The sequence below is a fragment of the Prionailurus viverrinus genome, chromosome D1 (genome assembly GCF_022837055.1).
Source record: "Prionailurus viverrinus isolate Anna chromosome D1, UM_Priviv_1.0, whole genome shotgun sequence".
In the NCBI taxonomy this organism is placed as follows: Eukaryota; Metazoa; Chordata; class Mammalia; order Carnivora; family Felidae; genus Prionailurus; species Prionailurus viverrinus.
This window is the reverse complement of record NC_062570.1, coordinates 8,795,563-8,810,963: the sequence shown is the minus strand read 5'-3', so window position 1 is coordinate 8,810,963 and position 15,401 is coordinate 8,795,563. Positions and strand designations below refer to the sequence as shown.

Sequence of the window (15,401 nt, the reverse complement as noted above, 5' to 3'; positions counted from 1 at the left end):
CAGGGCCTACGGTTTGCCCCTTTCTTCACACATAGTTAACGATAATCGCTAGATATTTCTCAATGAAGCCAGCTCTGATTCTGAACATCTCTCCAACTTTTCTGTAAGCCTTGCATTTATATCTTAACTTCTTCAGTAAAAAAGCATTCATACATTCAATTCGTAACTTATTTTTCTTACTGCTTTTTCTTTTCTTTTCCTGGAGTGCCTAGAAGCAGCCTGGCAAAAAGCCACTGAAGCCTTGCTCGCCCCTCTGGGTAAGGCTTCTAAAGAACTCTGGTCCACAAGCGAAACCTGGCAGGCCACAGGCTGACTGGCAGGGGTTAGGGTGGACCGCAATGACTAGCTTATTACATCTCATATCGGGTAAAAGCAATTGATAGTGGTAGTTGCTTTTGAACTGTTTCAGTAATGGCTGTTGTACCAGCAGCATTCTACAGACAAAACAGAACCCACAGATAAACACGTAAGAGAAGATTTATCATAGGAATTGGCTCATGTGGTTACGGAGGCCAGGAAGCCCCATGAGCTGCTGTCCACCAGCTGGACAACCAGGAAAGCCAATGGTACAATTTAGTCGAAGTCTGAAGGGTCGGTGATGTCACTCCCAGTCCAAGGTCAAAGGCCTGAGAGCAAAGGGGCTGTTGGTGCAAGTCCTGGAGTTGAAGGCCTGGGAACCAGGAGCTCGGAAGTGCAAGAATGGGAGAAGATGGAGGTCCCTGCTCAAAAAGAGAGAATTAGCCCTTCCTTCCCCCTTCTTGTTCCATTTGGTCCCCTGACACGTTGTTTGATACCTACATGCATTGGTGAAGGCAGATCTCTTCACTCAGTCTCTTCAATCGAATGTTAACCTCTTCCAGAAACACCTTCCCAGACATACTACCCCCCCCCCCAATTTTTTTTAACCTGTTATCTGGGTATCCCTTAAACCAGTCAAACTGACACATAAAATTAAACCTCACAGATGTATTTCAGGAAATAAGTGGCCAAGTCACAAAGTAAATAAGCCTGCACAAGAACTTTGTCATTCAAAAAAAATTTTTTTTAATGTTTTACTTATTTTTGAGACAGAGGCAGAGCATGAGCCTGCTCTGGGTTGCAGGGGGGGTGGGGAGGGGTGGTGGCAGAGAGAGAGGGAGACACAGAATCCAAAGCAGGCTCCAGGCTCTGAGCTGTCAGCACAGAGCCCGACACAGGGCTCGAATCCACAGACCATGAGATCGTGACCTGAGCCAAAGTCGGACGCTTAACCGACTGAGCCACCCAGGTGCCCCAGTAATTTTTCATTTTAATACAGTTAACTATGCCTGGATATCATATACCACTAGTGTTGACCAAAAAAAAAAAAGGAAAAATATCAACTATTTTCTTTGCACTTAATAAATGCATTGTGTCGATATTCAGAGCTGAGTACACCAAATTGAGAGCAGCAGGTAGGTTGTGATTAACATTAAATTTGGACTCAGGAAACCTAGATGTTGGTCTCACACTAACTTTTTGAGTCATTTCATTCATTCATTCAACAACTATTGAACAGGGTATAATGCTCTGGACACTGTGGTAAGTGTTAGGGAACAAAACTGAAAAGAAAGTGACATTGTAGCTACATTTATAGACTTGTAGGCTAATAGAGAGGACAGATACCAATTAAAAAAAATCTATGCATTAATAATACAACTGCTCTGAACTACCACAAAGAAAAGTTACAGGGAGATTGTGCCAGGGTGGCAGGTGGTCAGCACAGGCTTGATTGTGATTGAGATCTGAAGGATGCTTACGTGTCAGCTAGACAAGTGGGGCAGAGGGAACTGTATATGCAAAGTCCTAGTGGCCTGGATGGGGCAGCTGGCAGGCTCTAGGAGTTATAGATGGTCAGCGTGGCTTGAGCCTGGAGAACAAGTGCAGACCAATGGCCAACACACAGTAGGAGACCAACAAATGGGTCGGGGGGCAGCAGGTGGAAAGGAGATGTGAGAGAATCATACTTACATTTCAACAAATTAAATCTGGATTCAATACTGAGAAATAATTGTAGAAGGCACAAGCTGGCATAAGAAGACTAGTTAAGAGGCTACTGCTGGTCCAGAAGAGAGAACCGTTGTGTGATCAGGTTGGAAGTGGGGTAGATATGAACAATTAGACTGAGGCAAGAGGAGGTAAAAGCAATAGGGTTAGGTAACCGGTTGGGTATGGAGGAGGTGAATGAGAGGGAAGTGTTAAGGATGGCTCCTACATTTCTGGTTGAGCTAGGGAATAACGGAAACATACCAGATTCGAGCAAGACAAACTGCAAATCTTAATTTGTTTCTGCAAAATAAAAGGCAGACTTTTCTTTAGAAAAAGCCTTTTAATGTTTATTTATGAGAGAGAGAGACTGAGCATGCGAGGTGGGGAGAGACAGAGGCAGAGAGAGGGAGACAGAGGATCCCAAGTAGGTTCCACACAGTCAGTGCAGAGCCCGAGGTGGGGCTCAAACTCACAAACCCGTGAGATCACGACCTGAGCCGAAATCAAGGGCCGGCTGCTTAACCAACTGAGCCACTCAGGTGCCCCGAGGCAGACTTTCCTTTAAAGCACTGTCCAGACTTAAAATGGTATGAATTGGATTATGGAATTCAATCATTTTTTTCAAAATAAAGAGTGAACTAACTAGAGTGGAAATTCTGTATAGGTAAATACGTTAGCTATCTATTGTTATCTATTGTTAAAAAAAAAATTACCCAAACCTCAGTGACCTAAAACAACATTTATTATCTCACAACTTGTGTGGGTCAAGGAGTCAGCGGCAGCTGAGCTGGGTAGTTCTGGCTTAGGGTCTCTCAGGTGGTGGCCTTCGGGTTCTCGCCATGGGCTGCAGTCATCTGATGGCTTGCCTGGAGCTGGAGGGCTTATCTGCTTCTGTGGCGGCTCACTCACATGGCTGTGAGAAGAAGGCCTCAAGTCCTGACTAGCTCTTGGCAGGAGGCCTCCATTTCTTACCACACAGGTATCTCCATAGTTGGCCTGCATGTGCTGGTGATGTGGCTGGTGATGTGGCTTGCCCCAGAGAGAGCCAATGAGGAGGAAGCTATAGTCCCTTTTGTGATCTCGTCTCAAAAGTCCCCTGCCATCAATTCCATTTTTCTATTTGTTAGAAGCAAGTCACTAAATTCAGCCCACACTCGTGGAGGAGGGGAATTAGGCCACACCTCTTAAGGGAGGACTATCAAGAAATATGCAGATGTATTTTTAAAATTTTTTTAAGTTTATTTATTTTGAGAGAGCAAGAGCATGAGTGGGGAAGGGGGAGAGAGAGAGAGAGAGAGAGAGAGAGAGAGAGAGAGAGAGAATGAATCCCAAGCAGGCTCTACACTGTCAGCACAGAGCCTGACACAGGACTTGAACTCATAAACCATGAGATCATGACCTAAGCGGAAATCAAGAGTCAGATACTTAACCGACTGAGCCAACCAGGCACCCTGGTTTGTGGATGTATTTTAAAACCACCACAGAAAAGTGTTGCCTCAGTCTAATTGTTCATCTCTAATCTTCTACACTTGCCACTACACAAAGCACTGGGCACCTTTCCTGGTTAGTAAATAACCACTGTTGTATACATTCAACTAAACTAAAATAAAACTAAAGTGTTATAAACTAGAAAACAGCTGTCTAGAATACTCAGTGCTAAAGGTCAGGGTGAATATTTACTCATTTATTTATTTATATCTCTGTAATGAGACAAGGACAGTCCAGCAAGGTACAAAGCTTATTGAATAATAAGCTGATGGATATTTGGGTCAAAAATTGTGAAACACTAGGAAGTGATTGTATGTAAATACTTTCTGCATAGGTCATAAGATACATAATGAGTTCTAGAAGTTACAAATCAAATATTTTATAGGTGAATCGGAGTTAGAGTTGAAGAATTAGAGAGCTTGAAGAAAGCTTACAGATGGTTAGTCTCATCTAGCTCCCTATTTAATAGATGAGAAAACTGGGAGTCAATACAAAGTCAAAAACATTTTTTTTCTTAGGAGCTCTCACACAGTTAGTGGGTGGAAACCACTTTTGATGGGACCGCTTCACAGTAATACCGGAGAGGGGAGTCACTGCTTTTTGAGGTTCTCTTCTAGTCCTGAAAATCCCCGACGTCTTAAGCTCTTGGAAAAGCACAAAAGGTGTCACATTCCCCTTACTTTAACCCTCTTTGCCAGCAGGTTACAGAATAGTCCGTCGGATCTCTCAAGGTCACTTAGCAACTTGTTTGTAGGAATTGGGAATAAAGCCAAGGTTATGGATTCCCTCATTTAGACTCTTTCCACGCTGTTACTTCTGAAACTTTATTGTTTATCACAAACTAAACTGGCTTTTTTATTATACAAGGAGAGAGGATTAAGTAATAACTTTTACCTTGCCTTTGTTGAAGATTAATACACTCATATCTCTGAACACATGAATTATGTACTTATGTAATTTGATCTTAGATAGGGAGAGAATAAAGGCAGGAACAGGCCTGTGGTTTCTTGAATCTTCCTTTAGATTCATTAGCCATCAAACCTCTGTTGACTGTACTGGAATTTTATAGCTTATATCAGCAATTAAGTTTGTATGGCTTACTAGGCACACAAAGCAGATGATAAGATAGTTTTATTTACTTTGTTTTTACTGAGGGCTATCATATTGCTGAACACATTGTGAATATGTACTTAAATATGCAAGGTAGTGGGAATAGTATGAACTATCACAGTTTATAATAGAAAATTCCCTTTTGTATCTCTATGTATAGGTATTTAAAGTAGCTGTGATTTTACATCTGTATAGCTTCTTTTTAATTAAAAATAATTTTTTTAATGTTTATTTTTTTAGGGAGAGAGAGGGAAAGCATGAGCAGCAAAAGGGCAGAGAGAGAGGGAGACATAGGCTCCAGGCTCCGAGCTGTCAGCACAGAGCCCAACGTGGGGCTTGAACTCATGAACCACGAGTTCATGACCTGAGCCAAAGTTGGATGCTCAACCAACTGAGCCACCCAGGCGCCCCACATTTGTATAGCTTTTTAAAAATGGTAAATAAAAAATAAAAAGAGTGTATAAAGTTTTTTCATGGAAAAACATTTCAGTATACAATGATGGTTTAGATTATCATCTAATATTTCATATTCAAATCCTTGAGTTGAACAAAACCACATTTTCCAAAGACATAGTTGGAAATGAAAAGGCTGTTTCAGCATGTTACTGATGTTCATCTATTTAATAAGTATTTATTGGATGTCTCATTCACCATAGTTCTTGTTTCCAGTTACTGAATATATACTTGTTCTTAGAGTACCCATAGACACTGAAAATCAGCATCTCTGTAAGTTGCCTAATTATCTTTATCTCTGAGTTCTACATCTTTTATACTCCCTGTTTATTTTAGTGGCACCCATTGGGTACTCATTTTCACATCTCCTTTCCTCTTACTCCTCGAAGTCTATCCCCCCTCTTTTTTTTTTTTAAGAGTCTATTTCCTCTTCTTCATCTTCGAAACCTCCTAGGGTCAGTCCATCATTCTCTAGTGCCTGGGCCTTTATAGCAAAACTGTCTGAGGTGTCCCTGATCTTAGATCACTCTCACTGAACTGCCCTCCCCTGTAATCCACATGGCTGCCAGTGACTTTACTAACACAGAGAGGATCGCATTATTCCTTTTCTTAATGCCTCGTATGGCTTCCTAGCTCCTTAAGGATGAAGGGCAAATTCTGATCTTCCCAAATGGATCTCAACTTACCTTTCTAAACCTCTAGTTATAAACATCCTTATCTCAACATCAACCCCATCTTGGTACTCAGTCTTCAAAGTTGATTGCCTTTCCCCACTTGTCTTAGGGAACCTCTACTCACCCCTTCAACCTTCCCTCCTCTGAGAGGCTTTCTCCTTTCTATGCAAAGTTAACTGCCCAGTGTTTCACCTGACACTCTGTGTCTATCCTTATTATAGCTCATATTGCACAACTGTTTGTTTGCCTTTCCCATTACTGAATCTAGAGGGCAGGAGCCTAGACTTAATCAAACTAGCAAGGGGGCTGGAGCTCAGTGTTTGTTCTTGATGGAGAAGAGGTTCCATTTACAAACCATACTTGCAAAAATGAGTTTTCTCCAAGAAGGACTTTTATATGTGCTACTGAGACAAATGCTTTGTAACTATCATTGGAATTCTAGAATTCAGAATTAGTCAATATGGTGGAGTACAGTAGGATTGTAGCATACAAGAGTTAGTAATAGATTGTAGTAGATTGGTTTTGGTCTTTCTTTTTTACGCATAGTAGGTGCTATATAAAATTTTTTGTAACTACTGGTAATATCAGAATGGTTTTCTGAAAAAAAAATCTACTTTCAACAACCGTATGTGAATTTTCCCCTTGACAGTATAAATGTGGGAATAAAAAATTTTTTTTCAGTTGAATCTCTCATATTTCATTAAAGATGCATATATTTGATATAAGGAACAAGGTACAACAATGGTGTGTATAGATGACATTTACAATGAAAATACCTGACGCCTAACTATCTGTCAGCTCAGTTCATTACGGTTTTCCACAGTATAGTCTCACACTTGGGAAGCAGTGGCTTTGCTGCTTTTGTGTAATTGATGACCCACATTGTAGTAGATCTGAATTTAAATAATTATTTTTACACTGTAAAAATAAGACAGAAAATACTGAAGAATAAAGAAAAATGCCCATAGAAAACCACCCAGCCAACCCTGGATTTCAAACTTTCTCTTTTTTCCTGACCCCTTGTACTTGTGTGTGTGTGTGTGTGTGTGTGTGTGTGTGTGTGTGTGTTTAAACATACATGTAATCATACTGCTTGGATAGTTTCATAACTTGTTCCCTCCCCCTAATACTACCAAAAATTTTTCAAGGTGTTAGACACATTATATAAACATTTCAAGTTGTTACCCAAAATGTCACAGAATATATATAGTTACTTTCAGGATATTTAGTTTCCATGTTTAATTTTTGCATCTTTTAATACTATTGTGATGTAGAGTTTATGAATAAAGGTTTTGCTCTATTCCAGATGATTTCATTCAGAAAGAATCCCAGATATGGGATTACGGGTACAAGAGGATGAACATTTTTATAGGTTGAATCACGGTGCCAAATTGCTTTCTAAACAGGCTGTTTAAGTTTACACTCCCACTCACAATGTCTGAGAGTACCCTTTTTATCTCACCAGCCTTGAATGTTATCTTTTACCTAAATATTTACTAATACTATAGCCAACTGAAATGTTACATTTTCTGGTCTGTTTGCTGTTGCCAGAGTTTAGGATAAAATCACAGCTTTGGAGTCCAACATAACTAAGGTTTGGTCATTGCTCTGCCATTTCCTGGCTGTGTTACGCTGAACAAATTACTTAACTCCTTTGAGTCTCTTCAGTCACTGATTAAAAAAAAAAAGTCAATGTTAATATTGACCCCAAACACAGGGTTGTTGTAATTATTAAAAGAGATGCTCATGTAAATGCGTGTTACCCCAGTGCCTGGCACATGACAGACAATAGCGTATTATTCATTTTCCAGTGCAAAAGTGTGTTACATACTTTTTTTTTTATTAGTGTACTATCCAGGAATTTATGTAATACTTTGGCTATCTTTATGCATGCAACTTGATGTGGGACGCTGAGCAATTACCTGGCTAAACCTTGCACCCTAGGGATAAAGTCAGGGAGTCATCTTATAGTTAAGTAAAAGCACACACCTGGTTCCCATCCTGGAGGAATTTGCAATCTGAAGATCTTTGAGTTTAACTCTAGGGGCTTTTAATTGTTCAGAAAGGTCGCAGAGGGCAATGGAAGAAACTCACTGAAGCTGGGAGCTTAGTGAACTGAAGCGTGAGCTTAGTGAAAGTGATCTGGGGAGAGAGTTCCTGGAAAAAGCTACCGTCTCAGGGAAGGCAAATGCTAAGGCAGGAAGCATATGAATTATTTGTTCCATAAAAGTTAAGTACACTCTTGAGGTTTTATTATTTGAATGTAAAGTTTGTTCATAAAGGGAAAACTATATAAAGATGGCAAGCACGGCAAGCTGGAATGATCTGGCTTTGTGCACTACGGTTCAAGTACACTCAGAGCAAGTGTTACTCTTTGAATCCCAGCAGAAGACGGACAAGGATGGGAGCGTGGACACTGACCACAAGTCTGTCTAGTCCCAGCCACTGATGAAAGTGAGTGGCCTGGAGTCAGACTAGGACCACTTGTCCAACCATCTCTAATTCCAGGATGATTTAGGTTTGGCTGCTCTTCGGGGGCCCCACGTCCAACTTTTTTCTTCTGGACCGCCTCCTTCCCAGAAATGTCGGTGGTAGTAAACATCGTCGACATCCTTGCGTGGATAAAAGTCTGCCCTCGCGCCTGGGGTCATATCCATCGAGGTTTTGTTGGAGTTACCCGAAATAGCACGTTTTTCGAGTTGGGCAAAAACTGCCAGAGCAATTTCAACGTTCTCGGTGGCACACATCAATCCCTCTAAGATAGGCCCCTTTCTATCTCCTGGTGGATTCTCCAGCTGAGCAGCCAAGTAACCCGCGCCCGACTCCGTCCTGGCTCCCCCCTCCGGGAAGGAGACTCCCTCCTCCGGAGGGCGATGGAAACGCCCTCGGCGAGTTTTCCGGCACCCGCGGGAGTTTCAAGTTTCCACTCCCGGGGGTGCGCGGAGCGGGTGGCGGCGGGCGCGCCGCGAGCTTCGGCTCCAACGGCCCGCGTCCCTCCGGCTCAGTCCCGCCGGCAGGGGCTTCCCGCGGGCCTCCGCGGCCGACGCTGGCCCTGGCGCGTCCCCATCCCGCGCCGCGACCCCCGGCGACGCCGCGTGCGGCGGGCGGCGGCGAGCGCGGGGGGCGGGGCGCGGGCGGCCCTCACGGCGGCGGCGGCGGCGGCGTTGGCGCTCGGGCCGCGGCGCGAGGCCGGCCGGCCGGCAGGGGGAGGCGGGGGGCGCGGGGCAGCCCCGCCTTCCCCCCGAGGAGCCGCCGGGCGGCCATATTGCGGAGCTGTCTGCGGTGGTGGCGGCGCCTCTCGTCCCCGGCGGCCCAGCGCTCCCACCGCCGCCTTTCCCTCCCGGCCGCAGCCGCGACGCCCGGCGCCGCCGCGCAGCGCCCCGGCCACGCTCGGGGCGGGAAGGAGCCGCTCGCTCTCGGGGTAAGCCGCTGGCGCCCTCCCTTCCCCCCCACCCCCGCCCAGTCGCTGCTCCCGGGCGGCTCCGGAGACGCTGAGGTGGCGAGAAGTTGCGGGGGCCCGCGCTGCCCGGCGGCCGCTTCGCGAGGGCCTCGCGCGCCTGTGTCCGCGCCCCGCGGGCCGCGGCGCCGCCGAGCTCCCGGCCCGGCCCGCCAGGCCGCTCCCGGGGTCGGCGGCAGGGGCTGGGCGCGGCCCGAAGCGCGAGGCGGCCGCCGGGCGTTTCTGGTCGGCGCGGTCCGCCCCCGGGGTGGGCCCCGGACCCCCAGACCCCGGGCAGCGGCGGGTTCCCGCCGCCTGGGCGCGGCCCCTGCGCGGCCTGGCTCGTCCCTTCGGGGCTCCCAGAAAATACCGTGAGCCTGGGTAGAATTCTATGTTGCAGTGCGGGATGGGGGGAATTTATTAGAACTTCTCCCCCTCCTTTCTGCCCCTCCCCCCCCACCCCCACCGACCTCCAGTTTGAAAGTAAGGGTGTTGAATTACTAGAGAGTGCGCGTTGGCCCTGGCGGCAAAGGGATGTTGTGTCCTGAACGGGGTTCGGGGCGCCGAGCCGCTCCCGGCCCCGGCCCCCGCGAGGCCAGGCCCGCCGTCCCCGGCCGCCGCGCTCTGTGTACCTGCCGCCGCGGCCGCGGGCGGCCTCGGAGCCTCGCAACTTTGTCCGGCCGCGGAGGCGGCAGCCCGGCTTGCGGTCTCGGCCCCGTTCGCCGCTTCCCGCTTCCCGTGAACGCGCCTCCGCCTGATTTCCGGGCGAAGTCTGAAAGAGGGGCTCTGCGTTACTGCGGCTTCGGTGAAGCGCATCCCTTCCTGTACAGAGAGGTCAGGATTCCTGCACCGTGCCCGCTACTGGGTTCTTTTCTTTTTTCCCCCTAACGAGATTGAGTGAAGTCCCATTTCATCAGAGATCAGTTTAAAAATACGGTTGAGGGTTTGTACCAGACTTTTTAATGAGTCCTGTGGCCCTACTGCTGGCATGGTGCAAATGTAAAAGGCTGAGATAATAAGGGTTTATTTGATGAAGGGGTACGGACATCGACATTGCAATCTATTGTTTACGGAGCGTACAGTTTTTAGAACACTAAATACTCTTTTATATGTCGGACGGAGCTCTGAATGAACAATTGCCCCGTTCATGTGGCAGGGTAAATAAATAATGGCTTAATCCATTTGCCAAAACAGCATTATTAGATTTGAGAGGAGATTAATATTCAGGGCTGCATTGTTTTGTGTGTGTGTGTGTGTGTGTGTTTAATTTTCAGAATCCCATTGCTTTCACTAGTGTGCTTTATCTTTCAAACTAATATGACAAAAATGGCAAAAGGTAGAACACCCCTTTTGAAGTTAGGAAAAAGGATCGTCACGGACTTTGGTTCTTTGCTTAATCACTTTTTTTATGTAGGGAGGAATTTAGTAAACAGGTAACATTATTAAAGAATGAATACATACGTATTGGAAATTGTAGCTTTATTTAAATGAGGCAAAATTTAATTGTGGCTTTTAGGAATGTTAAATTCTTGCTCTTGCGGAATTTACGTTGTTTTGTTCACTTCTGTGTCCCTACGCATGGAAGAGAGTGGGTAGGAGAGACTCAGAAATATTTGTAGAATAAATGCAATTAATTTCAGTGTGGGTAAAGTATGTGGGGTCTGTCCTTTTAGACATTGTCATTACTTAAACTGATGATTATTTTTCCTTTGGTGGTAAGAAATGACAGACTTTGCTTTTCCCTCTCTTGGTGTCAGTAGTCTCAGGGAGGGGAGCAAGGGTTGTTTCTTGTTGATTGCTTCACATTGCCAACAGCACAATTGGATTTTATTACTCATTTATGTGTTTGGCAGGTTGTTGAAATGAAAGTCTTGGTACGTTTTTATTTTAACTTCTGTTGTCGTTTAATATCCTTTCCATATAGTTTCATAGAGCCTGAAATGTGGAACGATGGTGGGAATCTTTTCATCCATTTTTAACTTAATGCATTTTAACTTAGGCTGCTTAAAAAATGGCAGGTTTTAACCAATATTTCCCAAAGACTAAAGCCAAAAGAAATGTGTTCTGTGAGGATTGTGAAGACTGAGCTGTGCTGGTGGAGCATGCCTGGCAGGGTAGAGCCAGTATGAGTTTATGCCCCTTCTCTCAATCTGGGAACTCAAGGAAGGAACCCTTTCTTGGATAGCTTGGGCCTCCAGCTGACCAAAGGCTAGTGGATACTTCTTAACTACCCTGATATTACCCTTTTGCTACTGAATTCAGCGGAACTGGGTTGGATTGCTCTCGACTCCACCCTTAGAAGGTTATTTTTAAGCCTCCTAGTGTTGTTACTGATGGCTAAAGTGCTTCTGGGACCTTCACTCAGTCCTGTGGCCAGTGCGTACTCACCTCTTGGGTGATGCAAGTGGCCAGTCTGACCCCAGCGAAGTCCTCGGTTTGTAGCCTCTTTCATAGAATCTTGTCTTTCCTATTCATTTATTTCTCAATATTATTTTCTATTAAACATATATTTTAAACTTTTATTTTTTAGAGAGCGTGAGTGTGAGTGAGTGGGGGACGGGGCAGAGGGAGAGAGAGAATCTAAAGCAGGCTCCACACTCAGCTCCAAGCCCTCGACCATCATGACCTGAGCCAAAACCAGGAGTTGGACCCTCAACCGACTGAGCCACCCAGGCGCCCCTTAAACCATTTTTAAAGATGATGAAAGTAATACAGTTTATGACAAACTTAAAAAATTTACATCTTAAAAGATGTAAAAGTAAAGCTCCAAGTTCTCTTCACTCCCCAGAACTACTCAACGTCTTTCCTACTCCTGTGTTTCATAGGTATTGCTGTTAGCACTTCCTTCCTTGGATACAGAAAATGCCAAAACTTAGGCAAAGATAAACATAAAAATCCTTTATTTGTGATTTTAAAGTCTATAAAAATAAGGTTATTTTGTAACAAACACTGAAATGGTATTTATTACTGTGTTGAAAAGATTAATGTTTCTCAGACGTTTAAAAAAATTTTTTTAATGTTTATTTTTGAGAGAGAGTGTAAGCAGGGAAGGGGCAGAGAGAGAGAGACAGAATTTGGAACCGGCTCCAGGCCCTGAGCTGTCAGCACAGAGCCCCGGGACTGGAACTCAGGACCCACGAGATCATGAGCTAGGCTGAAGTTGGACGCTTAACCGACTGAGCCACCCAGGCGCCCCTAAAATTTTTTTAATGTTTATTTTTGAGAGAGAAGATTTGAAGCAGGCTCCGAGCTGAGAGTGGAGAGCGAAGTGTGCTTTTGTGCTTGTGCAAATTTTCTTGCTTAATGATTGAAGATGAAGTTCACTTTTTGTTTTCTCCCTATAGTATGGCATATAATAGTGAAAAATGGTGTCCTTTAAAAAATGTGTGTCTTGGGGCGCCTGGGTGGCGCAGTCGGTTAAGCGTCCGACTTCAGCCAGGTCACGATCTCGCCGTCTGTGAGTTCGAGCCCCGCGTCGGGCTCTGGGCTGATAGCTCAGAGCCTGGAGCCTGTTTCCGATTCTGTGTCTCCCTCTCTCTCTCTGCCCCTCCCCCGTTCATGCTCTGTCTCTCTCTGTCCCAAAAATAAATAAACGTTGGGAAAAAAAAATTAAAAATAAAAAAAGTGTGTCTTTGGGGATACCTAGGTGGTGCAGTTGGATAGGCCTCCGACTCTTTAACTCAGATCATGGTCTCAAACTTGGTGACTTTGAGCCCCACACTGGGCTCTGACAACGCTGAGCCTACTTGGGATTCTCCCTCTTTCTCTGCTGTTTTCCCCTGCGCACACACACACACTCTCTCTCTCTCTCAAAATAATAAGCTTTAAAAAAAATGTGTCTTTGTATTGGGAGCTGTTTGGAAAGGAAATATAGTCCATACGATTTACTTTCCTCATTCCATTTAATACTGAAGTCTGGCTTCAGCTTCGTAGAAGAGAGGGGCTCAGTCAGGTTAGGAGTTGGATAGGGTTTTTTGGGTATTTTTTTCCCCTTTGAGTAGACAGTATGTATAGAGATCCTTCCAAATTTCCTAATTTAAAATAACTTTTATTTAAAAGGTAGATGTTAAAAATTTGTATATGAGTAAGTTTTGTATTGTTTTTTCCTACTGTAACATCAGTTACTCTTTAATAGAATTCTAAATTGGATTTTGCAGAAGTTTTATATATATAAATAAGGTAACGATTTTTTTTTTAATTTTTTTATTTAGTGTTTTGTTTCAAGCAGTCCAATGCAGATGAATAGAGTGTCCATCCAGTCATGCTGGTTACATTTCTGCGTAGTTTATATACATTTGAAATAAACTGTTTTGACAGGCCAGATCTCTCCTGCTGGCCTGATTTTATAAAGGAAGTTTTATTGGAACACAGAAATATAATTAGTTTACATAGTGTTTCTGGATACTTTTGAGCTATAATGTCTGAGGCCATATATTTTGCACATCCTGAAGTATTTACTCTCTGGTCATTTACAGAAAAAGTTTCCAACCCCTGATTTAGAGAAAAAAATATCTTGTTGAAAGAATGTCTTAGGTACCATATGGAAGGAGGTAGCACATTGTTTTGTTTTTTGCCCCATGATTATAGAATTTATAAAGTTATAGATCTTAGTAATTGGAACAGATCGTTTTTTCCAAGTTGTAGGTAGTCTGTGGGCTTTCAGAACTTTAAATGTTTCTTTCATTTGTGAAAAGTTGTTAACTAAAACTGGCTGCAGTGAAATTGTGAGGTGAACAACCTTCTTTTTCAAGGACTTCTATCACTTAAGATGCTTTGGCCACAATAACAGGAAATTCTCAATCTGGCTTAAATAATGAAGAAAATTAAGAGACTTAAGAATAGCTCAGTAATGATATCAAGGACTCACTCTCTTTACAACTTTCTGCCCTGTGGCCTTCCCCCATTGGCTTCGTCCTGAGACTGCTCTCTCCAGCGTTACAGTTTGGCTGCAGCCACCTGCCATCCACACACAGCAGTTCCCAAAGAACTGGGAAGGAACGCCTCTTCCAGCAGCCCCCCAGCAGATGTCTTCTTAGTGTCACTGACCAGGCTTGGGATACATTCCTTATCCAACCCAGTTACTGGCAGGGGGAATGGGATTGCCCCTCATCTATCTAACTCTGCTCCCACTAGATTGTTTTAGTGTCTTGGGTTCTTTCTTAATCCCACCCGCCTGAACTCACACCCAAGATTGATCTAGCATGAATATGTGAGTTCATATCTTCTTGGTTACCAAATGTATTTAAATTATGAAATGAAAAGTGTTGATTCCTGCTAAAACACTTTTGAGGCAGGGTTGACAAAATGTGGTCCATGAGCCAAATCCAGCCTATGGCCTCATTTTGTAAATAAGGTTTCATTTGGGGGCGCCTGGGTGGCGCAGTCGGTTGAGCGTCCGACTTCAGCCAGGTCACGATCTCGCGGTCCGTGAGTTTGAGCCCCGCGTCGGGCTCTGGGCTGATGGCTCAGAGCCTGGAGCCTGTTTCCGATTCTGTGTCTCCCTCTCTCTCTGCCCCTCCCCCGTTCATGCCCTGTCTCTCTGTCCCAAAAATAAATAAACGTTGAAAAAAAAAAATTAAAAAAATAAAAAATAAAAAAAAATAAGGTTTCATTTGAACACATCATTTGTGCACATATTATCTATGGCTGCTTTCATGCTACAAGAGCAGAATAGTTGTAACAGAGACCGTATGGCCTTGCAGAATCTAAGAAGTTTATTTACCTGGCCATGTAGGGAAAAAGTTGGCCAACTTTAAGATAGCATACATACATTTATACTTCTCTGCCAAATACTGTTTGTATCTGGTAAGTAACATACTGACAAAGTCACATTCTAATGGGAATACAAATGTGCTGTATTGTATAGTATAAAGTGTGTTAAATGTTTAAATGCCCTTGTGTTAATAATATTAACAGGAGTTAATTTTCAGTGCACCAGTGTTCTAAGCAGAGTTTTCTGCGATGTGAGTTGAGTATTTCTTGTTTCCTACTTTATTTTTTTTAATCTTCCTATTGTTTCTGTAATTTAATAACCTTTCAATAAGTTAACAGAGTAGGTATTGTTTGCAACTAAAAATCCTGGCTAGTACACAGAATGATGTGGGCACATGAGTGCAACAGAGGGACCCTTAGTAAAACGGAGAGAGAATGGGGATACAGGAAATCTCAGCCATGATTAATTGGATCTGGAACCCTTTGGCTTTTACTGAGTGTATGGAATGGACTAAACTTTG

General features: G+C 44.0%; 1 protein-coding gene and 1 non-coding gene across 3 annotated transcripts in view; one reads left to right on the top strand and one right to left on the bottom strand.

The window, feature by feature from the left end:
- Positions 1-202: 202 nt before the first annotated feature.
- On the bottom strand, positions 203-336 carry LOC125147297 (small nucleolar RNA SNORA52). The gene has a single exon (XR_007145125.1). It is a non-coding gene; the product is annotated as a small nucleolar RNA SNORA52 (small nucleolar RNA).
- An 8,589-nt stretch (positions 337-8,925) lies between these two features.
- Positions 8,926-15,401, top strand: part of RDX (radixin) — a 91,710-nt gene continuing 85,234 nt past the window's right edge. Inside the window, exon 1 of one of the 2 annotated variants that reach the window (XM_047878683.1) lies at positions 8,926-9,153. The gene's annotated coding sequence lies outside the window, so the exon portion shown is untranslated. The remainder of the gene's footprint in view (positions 9,154-15,401) is intronic. The other variant, XM_047878682.1, reaches the window with a different exon arrangement.